At 46.0% G+C, this 9,793-nt stretch overlaps 1 long non-coding RNA gene across 1 annotated transcript; it reads right to left on the reverse strand.

The window, feature by feature from the left end:
* Positions 1–2,276: 2,276 nt before the first annotated feature.
* LOC115291358 lies at positions 2,277–2,906 on the reverse strand. Its single transcript, XR_003908399.1, has 2 exons — positions 2,673–2,906; positions 2,277–2,471 (listed from the first exon to the last, which is right to left on the reverse strand). It is a non-coding gene; the product is annotated as an uncharacterized LOC115291358 (long non-coding RNA).
* Between the last annotated feature and the right edge of the window lie 6,887 nt (positions 2,907–9,793).

A 9,793-nucleotide genomic window follows, 5' to 3' on the forward strand; every position in this document is an offset into this window, starting at 1 on the left:
TGTACTACGGGGAGGGCATTTTGAAAACAGTAGTTTGGAAAGGTTTCTATCATTAGCGATTTTACTGCCAACAAACGATGTGTGACATCTCTCCGAGCTCTCACAGTCACACTCTAAGAGTTGGAAACACCATTTCCCACCCTGTTGAAAAGCTTCCAAGGGATTCTGTGCGTTTAAAAACCCATTTGTGAAACATATAAAAATGAGTAACTTCTAATTAATTTGCAAGAACAGCTCACGGACACCAAAGAGCATGGAAATTTACTGCCTGGATCACAATAATAAATAATAAGTAATAAGTAATAAACAATAACCACCCCTCATGTGTTTGGGATTGAAAAATGAATATCCTGAGTTAGTAAGCAGAGTGAAGACGTAACACCCACCACGTGGCTCATCTGGATTTCCCAAACGGATGAAGCCTGTGTAATCACATCACCCTTAATGAGACATCGTTAATAAATAATTGGGAGTTACAGAAGGTTTTTGTGAAAACAGAATATTTGTGATGACCGATAAAGCCTTCGATTTTGGATCTTCCAGGCTAGAAAAGATGAGGGTGTAAACATAACCCACACGGGGCTCCTGGCTGCCTCAGTCGGTGTAGGGTGCAACTATTGATCCCAAGGTTGTGAGTTCAAGTCCCACGTTGGATGTAGAGCTTACTTAAAAAAATTTTTTTTAATTCGTATTTATTTCTCTTTTCTCACACTTTTAATATTTCTATTTCTATGTATACTTTATAAAAGCATCCATATATTATGAGTAGAGTGAGGGAGAGAGATAATTTACAAATAAATAGTTTTAATTGTATATAATATAGCTTATTAATATGTTATTACATATATACCTGCATATGTTTCTAAATTTATATATGATGAATGGACATATATTCGCATACCATATTACATATAGTATATATTAGATACTATTGATAGCAATCATTTTGTGGTATGTTACACATGTTATATATATATATCTGTCTGCATCTATTAATGCATATGCACATTTATGATTGCACATATATTTACATGCTATATGCATATATGATGCTTACACTACATTTGCGTGTGTGTGTAATCATCCTACCTACTGTACTCACTCTCCTGCATTCCTAGAAGATGACTTCACGTTTTCTTCTCTTGCCTTACGCTCTAGATGCCACTTGCCTTACCCTCACCCTCAGCTGAGGGGTTGCCTCCTATCTCACTGAGAAGGCGGGGGCGACCACAGAGGACTTTCGCCATCCCCACCCCACTACCACGGCACCCCACTCACTAGCACCTGTGTCGAGCTTGCTACCTGTCAACGGTGGCGATAAATGGGCCCCATTCTTCCAGCTGGGCCCGCCTCTCCGCTCCTGCACCAGGGGCCCTCCCCTCCTCCCTGCACAGAGATGGCTCCAGGAATCCCCTGCCCCCCACCCAGTCCTCAAGTGTTCATTGTTTACTGGGTCCTCCCCGTCACCCGCACACATGCCTGGTAGTTCACCCATGGTCAGCACCAACAAAGCCCTTCACCTGCTCGGACTCCTTCCGGCTACGGTCTCCCTCCTCCACCCACCTCCACAGCGCAGCTTCATGAAAGACTTGCTTAGACCCATTGAATCTAACTATTCTTCCCCCTGGGCATTCATCTCCTGCCTTTCTCCCAAATTTTTCTTGCCAAGACCAACATCGACTTCCAAACTGTGAAATCCAAATCTCAGTTCCCAGTCCTCCTCACAGCCGACCTTCTGGCAGCATCGGACACAGAAGACCCCTCTGTCCTCTGGGAAGCCTCTGTCTCTGGTTTCCAGGGCACCTCCCCTGCCCCGTGGCTCCCTGGCCTCTCAGCCCACCTCCACCAGCACCACCACTGACTGGTGTCTGAGCTCCTTCCCCTCTCCTCACTCGATAGGGGCTCATGCCTCTACATTCCATCTAGAGCTTCATCTCCTGCCTGTGTCCCTCCAGCCTTCTCCCCCAAACTCCAGATTCTCTACCCAGCTCCCTCCTGGATGGCACCGCCTGTGGTCTAAATGGTCTCTCAAGACTAAACAGCCCAATGTGAGCTCCTGCTAACACCCCCGCCCCCCCACGTGCTCCTCTCAGAGTCCATCTAGGTAAGAGGCGGCTCCTTCCCTGCGGCCATGTTGGCCAAAGCCTTAGAGTCAGCCTTGACCTCTCTAAGTATGGTAGATACAATAATGGTCCCCCACAGAGGTTTCCACATGCTACAACCTGGAACCTGTGAATATGTTACCTTACAGGCAAAAAAGGACATTGCAGATGTGATTAAGTCAGTACCATGAATTTAATCTTAGAGATGGGGAGATTCTCCTGGATTATTTGGGTGGGTCCAATGTAGTCACAAGGGTCTTTATAAGAGAGAGGCAGAAGGGTCCTAGTCAGAGAGAGAGGTATGATGGTGGAAACAGAGGTTGGAGAGATGTGGAGCCATGGGCCAAGGCATGCAGAAGCTTCTAGAACCTGAAAGAACACAAGGAAGTGAATTTTCTTATAGAACCTAGTCTGCTGACCCATTCCAGACTTCTGACCTCCAGAACCAGAGTTAATTTTTTGTGTCATTTAGCCCCTAAATTTGTGCTGTTCTATTACAGGACCAATAGGAAAATTATACATGAAGGCAATCCCGTTGGCAAAACCTTCAAAATATAGAGGGTGTCTTACCACTTTGTCACCACTTCCAGTCTTCCATCCTGATCCGAGTTCCCATCCCTTCTCCCGTGGGTTATTGTAATGGGCTTCAGACTGGTTTCCAGTTCCCACTCTTGTCCCCACATGGTGTCCCGTGCACAAAGTTCCTGCGTGAGCCTTCCTGGCAGTCTTAAGAAAGTCAGCTCAGGTAAGTTGGTCTCTGTTCAGACCCTCCACTGGCTCCTGTCTCAATGGGGGTGAAAACCAAAGTCCTCACTGCGCCCCACAAAGCCCTGTATGACCTGACCTATCTTCTCTCTGACCTCAGCACCACTCACTGCTGCTCCAGCCACACTGGTCTTTGAACTATTCCTTCTACAGGCTAGGCAGCTGCTGCCTCAGGGCCATTGCACTTGCTCCTCTGCCTGGAATGTTCTTTCCTAGAAATGGGCATGACCCTCTCTCCCCTTCCTCAGGTCTTTACTCATAGTCTTTCCTGGCTGACCTAGTTGAAATCCTTTCCCCTGTACACACACACACACACACACACACACACACACACACACACATACATCCAAAACCTCTTCCCTGCTTTATTTTTTGCTCCTTTGTTTTTATCATCACACATCTACACTTCATTTATGACCAACATGTAAATGTTGTATTTATTTATCTTACTTATTGCCCCCCTCCCACCACTACCACTAGAAAGTATACTTCATGAGGACTGGAATTTTTGTCTACCTCATGTATCACCAAATCCCAACAAGAATGGGAGTACCCAGAGAATGGTGGGGTCAGGCCTGAACGAGCCTGGCTTAGTGAGCCTTGCTCTCGGTGCCTTCATGAGCACTCAGCTATTATTTAATACACCAGACACATCTGTGTATCACAGCATTTTCCCTGAGGAACGGCCCTGGGAGGGGTACCAGTGAGGTCCTACCTCACTCTCTAGGAGGAAATATCTCCTACTGGGATAATGACAGTGACTTCAGCTAGATCTCAGGACAGGCTGGCGGAGCGCACACAGGTGCCTTCCAAGGACAGGCTGTCAGTAGGCTGGGTGTGAGGGGCCACTAGTCATTAATGTCTCATCCATTCCACAATCTGGAGAGAAAGAGCTCTCCAGTCTCTAGACCCTGTAGGTTGGCAATCCTCTTGGGAGCTTCCCAGGTGTAATCTGAAAGTCACCTCCATTTGCAGAGGGAGGAGAGGAACCAAAGAAAGACACAGGCTCCCCCAGGCTGCTAGGTGACAGGTTTAATAAGCAAGGGAGCTTAGATATAAGGCTTGCCTTGGGCGGCAGCAAGACAAATGGACCCTGCACCTGTCCACCAAATCTTAACAGTTAATAAAGGGGCCTTAACCGGGTTCGGTCACGTGTACCACACAGGTATCTCAACACTGCATAACCATCTCAAGGTCGTGTCCTTGGAGCAGTCTCTGAGAGCAGGAAAGGCAAGGGGTGCCTGGGTGGCTCAGTTGGTTAAGTGTCTGGCTTCCACTCAGGTCATGATCTCATGGTTCGTGGGTTCGAGCCCCGTATCGGGCTCTGTGCTGACAGCTCAGAGCCCGGAGCCTGCTTCAGATTCTGTGCCTCTCTCTTTCTCTGCCCTTTTCCCCACTCATTCCATCTCTCTCTCTCTCTTTCTCTCTCTCTCTCCCCCTTGTCAATAATAAACAGTAAAGAAATTTTTTTAATAGTTTTTTAAAAAAAGAGTGGAATTTGGAATGAAACTTGATTAGGTTTGATCAGAGAAAAAAGTTCCTTTCCCTAAAATAACAAAACTACAACAAAGCAGCATATATTTTTATTTGTTTCATGGGAGGTAACAAAACAGAAATTGTCAAATGAGTTATTTAAGGGATTTACTCCTCTGAGCACTCTTTGGAAGAGTCCATTCTTTGTGACAGCAAACACTCAGAGTCGGCTATTTGCCTTCTGTCTTAAATAAAAATCTCTAAATGTCTATAATTTCTCAACAGTGTGCAGAAATGCCATTGGTTCATTTAAGAAGCAGTCAGCGAGAGCCTAGTGCCACAGCCCCCTTCAGTTTCCAGAAGAGAATAGAAAGCAATCAGAAGTGTCACACGGTGAAATTTTCCCACCTGGCAAAGAATAGGCTGTCATCTCCACACACAGGGATGTTCGCAGAACTGGGCTGCATTAACTGTAAGAGGCAGATGCTAAAATCAAAAATAACCAAACGCGGCTTTCTGATCGCCTCTTCTTTTATATTCGATGATTACCATGGGGGGCACAAAGGAAAGGTTGGGGGAGGAGAATGAACAAGAAATGGTAGGATATATTAATGAAAATGTGTATCCCTTCTCTCATATGAAAAAAAAAAGAATCTGTAAGAGCCATTCTTTTTTCTTGTTGGTTCCTTTGCTTCTGGGAGCCTGGAAGAGGGGAAGGCTCTCAATTAGATGCCCCACCGGGGAGCAGGAATGGGTGTTAGATTCCATAGCCACAGTTAGAAAACGGCACAGGTAACGGTTCCCAGAGCATGCTTTAGGACTTTTTGTTTGATGGTAGACCAGCTCTTAGGAGATTGCTCCCCAAGTTAACTGATGCCCCCAGAAACGTCTGCAAACTTCAGCAGCACGTTTTGCTTAGTTTCTATCCATGTCATTGACAGCACACTTGTTCTGTTTTTTGCCTCTCTGGGAGAGGCCACTGATCATTAGCATTAGTGTCCATGAAAGCGTAAGACACAGGCGTCTGCCTTTTTCAAATTATAAGGCATGACGAAGATGGCAGTTACTATAAAAGTTTATTTTCTTTTTTTAATTTATTTTTTATGTTTATTTTTGAGAGACAGGCAGACAGAGCATGAGCAGAGCAGAGAGACAGGGAGACAGAGAATCCAAAGCAGGCTCCAGGCTCTGAGCTGTCAGCACAGAGCCCAACGCGGGGTTCAAACTCATGAACTGCCAATACAACCTGAGCTGAAGACAGATGCTTGACTGACGGAGCCACCTAGGCGCCCCTAAAAGTTTATTTTCTAAGTGGAAGAAAGACTCTGACATTTTATGATGAAATGTTCCGCCTGCAATAGGGCAGGAACCCCGCGCATGTGGCTAGACGTGGAAGGTGTGATCTCAATGCTCTTTATTGAGACAGTCCTTCCGTCTCTCAAGCATCATGCCCAGGACTGGCCCTGAGTATCTGAGAGTGTGCCCGTCCTGAGGACAGTCACCCTGCCTCCCATTTTGAACCATAAGCACCTTCTACCTTTGGTCTCAAATTCCTACCTCTCCCATCCCTTCGTTTCTTTTCCTCTGCTTTCTTTTCCCTCTCCTCTCCTTCTCCCCACTGGTTTCCTTTGGTTCCTCCCCATTTTTCTGTGTCCTGGAGTCCCAAGGGGTAGAGACGGCTCAGGACGAGAGCCGGGTTGGTGTTCTGCTTTGCCATTTGCGGCCTGTTTGCTTGAGGGAAGGTCATTCAATCTCTCAAAGCCTCAGTTCTAGGAATCGGGAGTAATAATAATAATACCTGCTTGTAGGGATCATGTCAGCTGGCTTAGGGGTACACCCATTAATTAAAAGCTACCTAAATGAAATCAGTGTTTTAATTGGAATCACACAGACAACCAGGAGAAAATGTCGCCATCTTTATTTTGCTGCCTAGAGACGGAGAGAGGAGAGAAGAGATACAGTGGTGGGGACCCAGAGTCACTGAAGGAATGTATGACAGAGTCTTAGTGATGACTGACTGCATCCCAAGATCAATCACAGGTGACTTTGTCTTTCCCACTTGGGTGAGGTTGAACTTGTGCTGTTCTCTCTTAGCGCAGCACCTGGCCCGCTCTGGGTACATTTCAGGCTTTTTTTTTTTTTTTTTTAAATCTACTGCGCTTTCCTCTCATTCACATTGTCCACGGGCGTCCTCTGCTTGCTCTAAGCGGCTTAGGGTAAATAAAGCCAGGATTAAAAGAGCATCCTGTCCTAAGGGTGTTGACAACATGGACCCACCCGGCAACCATTTGGCTGGGCGTTGTTTTTCCAAAACTGCTGCCTCATCCCCTTTCTTACCCTTTTGAGAATGCCTGGCCAAGCTTACAGAGAGTTTTCCACTCTGCGGTGTCACCCACTCTGCCACAATCCAGCTCACCCCTTGTGGCCTTTATCACATTCTCTTTTCTGTAAATTCTAGTTTATCGAGATATAATCCACATACCATAAAATCCACTCTTGAAAGTACAATTTGCTGACTTTTAGTATATTCACGGAGCTGTGCACACATCACCACATTCCACTTTTAGAACATTTTCTTCACTCCTCCCCCCATGACCTGTAGCAGGTGGTAGGCCCCCTCTCCTTCCCCAGCCCCTGACCACCATTCATCTCCTTTCCATCTCTACGGATTTGCCATATGGGCAAGAGCCCATTTCATATAAATGGAATCATATAGTATGTGGCTGTTTGGGACTGGCTTCTTTCACTTAGCATAACGTTTTCAAGGTTCATCATGTTGTAGTATGTATCAGAACTTCTTCCCTTTTTTTTCTTTTTTAACATTTATTTATTTTTGAAAGACAGAGAGACAGAGTGTGAGCAGGGCAGGGGCAGAGAGAGAGGGAGACACAGAATCTGAAGCAGACTCCAGGCTCTGCTCTGTCAGCACAGAGCCTGATGCAGGGCTCGAACTCACAAACCGTGAGTTCATGACCTGAGCCAAAGTCGGCCACTTAACCGACTGAGCCACCGAGGTGCCCCTTTTTCTTTTTTATATTTATTTTTTCAATTTACATCCAAGTTAGTTAGCATATAGTCCAACAATGAGTTCAGGAGTAGTTTCCTTAGTGCCCCTCACCCATTGAGCCCATCCTCCCCCCCCCCCACAATCCCTCCAACAACCCTCAGTTTGAGTCTTTTATGTTTTGTCCCCCTCCCTGTTTTTATATTATTTTTGCTTCCCTTCCCTATGTTCATCTGTTTTATATCTTAAAGTCCTCATATGAGTGAAGTCATATGATATTTGTCTTTCTCTGATTAACTAATTTTGTTTAGCATAATACCATCTAGTATCATCCATGTAGTTGCAAATGGCAAGATTTCATTCTTTTGATTGCAGAGTATTACTCCATTGTAGATATACACCACATCTTCTTTATCTATTCATCCATTGATGGACATTTGGGCTCTTTCCATACTTTGGCTATCCTTAATAGCGCTGCTATAAACATTGGGGTATATGTGCCCCTTCCAAATGGCACACCTGTATCCCTTGCATAAATACCTAGTAGTGCAATTGCTGGGTTGTAGGGTAGTTCTATTTTTAACTTTTTGAGGAACCTCCATAGTGTCTTCCAGAGTGGCTGCACCAGTTTACATTCCCAATAACTTCATCCCTTTTTTTATGGCTGAATAATATTCCAGTATATGGCTATCTGTCTCCCTTAGCCATTCATTTGTTGATGAATCAACATTCAGGGTTATTTCCACTTTGGGACTATTTTTAATAACGATGCTACGAACCTTTGAATATTGGTTTTGTGTGGACATATGTTTTCATTTCTGTTGGGTTTGTACCTAGGAAAGGAATTGCTGAGTCCTGCAGTAACTATGTTTAACTTTTTGAGGAACTTCCAAACTGTTTTTCCAAAGTGGCTGCACCATTTTACATTCCCACTGGCAGTGAAGAATGGTTCCTATATTTCTCAGACCTCATATCATATTCTATTTTATGAATTATCTCTGCATGCATTACTACTCCACTTGGATTTAAGCATCTCCTGACCACAAGCATCTGTAAGATTGTCAGAATGGCAAGCACAGCACATGGAATGCTCTTAATAAATCTCAGCTGTTAGCTGGATGTACTTGTAGTTCTTAACTACATCGGTAAGCCTACCTTAGGAGAAAAGATAGGTCTAATTTCACACCTTCCAAAGAACTCTACACTTGAACAGAGTTACCAAGTATTGGGCCCTTACTGGATTCTTACCATATATGACCTCATTTTTCAGATGAGGAAACTAAAATTCAGGTTACTCGTCCAAGTAATTAACAGCAAAGCTGAAATTCAGACCCAAGTTTTCACTGTATCACGTTGACTTTCACAGTGAAAGAATTCTAACTATTTTGCAGGGGGAGAGAGAGAGAGGCTTATTTGAGAATTTTTGCCTTCCCTCTATAAACTTCCTAGAAGGTAGGGACCGATGTTTTGCTTCTTTCATTATCTCCTCTTGTGCATAGCACACACCGGTAACTCAAAAATTTACTTCTGATTATATAAACTTTGAACAAAGATATTTTTTTAAATATTTTTTTAACATTTTTATTTATTTTTGAGAGACAGAGAGAGACAGATCATGAGCAGGGAAGGGGCAGAGAGAGAGGGACACACAGAATCAGAAGCAGGCTCCAGGCTCTGAGCTGATAGCACAGAGCCCGACGCGGGGCTCGAACCCACTAACTGTGAGATCATGACCTGAGCCGAAGTCGGACACTCAACAGACTGAGCCACCCAGGTGCACCTGAACAAAGATATTATGACAAATAAGCTGAACTATAACAGGAAGGTATTGTCCCGGTCGCGTTCAATCCTTATTGCGACTATATGTGGTAATATACGGTAAGCATCTAACCACTTGCCAATGGCCACGGAGCCACAGCCCAAACTGGATCTCGCTTAAATCCCCCAAAGTTGGCCTTTGTGCCTCAAAGCGTCACAGCCTGCGAGCCGGAGAAGCGCCGCCTCTCCAGCTACCGGTCCGGTGCCCAAGACACATCCTAGCACCTTTCAGCTGACACTGGCTGTTGGAAAAGCGGAAATGGTTGATGAGGCCCTTGCCCCTAACCAGCATGGCTACCCTAAGGCTTGGGGGGGGTGGGGGTGAGAATGAGGATCACGTGAGGAGAATCCCGTTCCTTTATTGGCTTTCCCTCCTGGGTGGGCGGAATACAATAACCCAGCGGGGGGCCGGCTTAAAGGGCCCGCGGCTGAGTCCTCCGGAGCTCCGCCTCCCGGGCTGGGCGGGGCCGGCGCGCGGAGGCAGCGTCCGGGGAAGCCGTGGTGACCGCCGCCGGCTGCGACGGGAGCCCGAGGGGGTTAACTGCCGAGTCGGCGCGCGGGAGAGCGCGAGGATCGCGCACGGGAGCCCGGCTCAGCCGACGGGGGCGCACGGGGGCGCGCGGGCTCGGGC

The sequence above is a fragment of the Suricata suricatta genome, chromosome 5 (genome assembly GCF_006229205.1).
Source record: "Suricata suricatta isolate VVHF042 chromosome 5, meerkat_22Aug2017_6uvM2_HiC, whole genome shotgun sequence".
In the NCBI taxonomy this organism is placed as follows: domain Eukaryota; kingdom Metazoa; phylum Chordata; class Mammalia; order Carnivora; family Herpestidae; genus Suricata; species Suricata suricatta.